We start from the raw sequence: 1,708 nt of genomic DNA on the forward strand, positions 1-1,708 counted from the left end.
AAGAAATGTGTGGGATGGTGGTGTGATCGATGATTGGGGATGGTAACGGTAAACAAGGAAAGGAAATCCCTAAAATTGGGTAACTGAAAATTTTAGTTTTTTAAAAAAGGAAGTAAAATAAAATTAATGATCTATTATTAATTAATAATAAAAAACTATAAATAGATTAATAATTTATTATATAAATTTAATTTAATTTTGAAATAAAATAAAATTTAACTGATATGTCATAGCCCGTAAATAATCTGTTATAAGCAAGAAATTTTTAAAAGTAGGTTTAAAACTCGTAATATTTACTCTTAAATGTGTATATGATGTGATTTTTCCTTTCTAAAAGTAAGCAGTTTTTAGGAGCAATGTCAAACAGGCTCTTAAATCAAAAAATAAAAAATAGGGAGAGACTTACTTTTAAGTCAGTTTTTGACTTCTGAAAGTGTTTGACAAACATACATATAACTTAAAATAAGTAAAAAAAAAGACTTATTTCGTTTGGATTGGTTTAAAAGTTGGTCAAACCTACTTTTAAGTCAGTTTTTTACTTCTGAAAGTGTTTGACAAACATTGATATAACTTAAAATAAGTTAGAAAGTGTTTGACAATGTTAAAAATAACTTAAAATAAGTTAAAAAGCAAAAGCAGGTCTCCCCCTATTTTTTTTTATTTTTTTTACTTAAAAGTCATTTAAATTTAACTTTTTATTTTTGACTTAAAAATTAATTTTTTTAAAGTCAATCAAAACTGGATCTTAGTCATCAATTCACACTTTCTAGGGACTTTGAGTTCACAACTTCACATTATACAAAACTTCAAAATCCAAGTTAGTTTCTATTACACTTATAAGAACCCCTTAATTTCTCTTTCTATTACACTTGTATAGTTCTTTTCAAGTTAGTTATTACTGTTTTTATTTTATGAATGTTCTGTAAAGTTACTTTATTATTTTGTCGCATTAAACTGTTAGAGAAGTCATAAGCATTTTCTTATTGGTTAAATCGAAAACGAAACCGTTAAGGATCAAAACCGATAAATCAAAAAGCGATAAAAATATCTTATTGGTTTAGTATATTTAGAAACCGAAAATCAATAAACCAAACCGATAATACATAAAATTGAACTGACCGATGCACTCCCCTAGCTATGTAGTCCTCTAAATTGCAATTGTATAGTTGATTTCGAATAGTTATTAAATGATCAAAATGATCCTTAATGTATTGGGTTAAATTATTTTGATTCTTCATATATTTTATTTAATTAAAATAATTCTTAATGTATGTAATATGTGATCATTTTAATCTTAAATTTTTAACTCTGTTAAACAAGTAGCAATTTCCTCATTTCCCTTCTCACCTCCTTCTCTCTACTTCATCATAATTGAACTTTACTTTTCAATAGAGTAGTACCTCCTATTAGGGGTGTTCACGGTTTGGATAAAAACCGATCCAAACCGAAAAACCAAACCAAACTGATAAAATAAAATCGATTTTATTTGGGTTTGGTTTGGTTTGGTTTTAGATTTTTGAAAACCGATATTATTTGGTTTGGTTATGGTTTTATTCGAAAAAACCCGAAGAAATAACCGAACCGAACCAATGAATTATATACATATATTTTATTAATATACATACTTAATATATTATTTTTATAAACAATTTTAAAGATCTTATACATATTTTCATTAAAAATTTCTTTATAATTTACTTATTGAAAG

Source organism: Solanum tuberosum, unplaced genomic scaffold (assembly GCF_000226075.1).
Source record: "Solanum tuberosum cultivar DM 1-3 516 R44 unplaced genomic scaffold, SolTub_3.0 scf00097, whole genome shotgun sequence".
Lineage (NCBI taxonomy): Eukaryota > Viridiplantae > Streptophyta > Magnoliopsida > Solanales > Solanaceae > Solanum > Solanum tuberosum.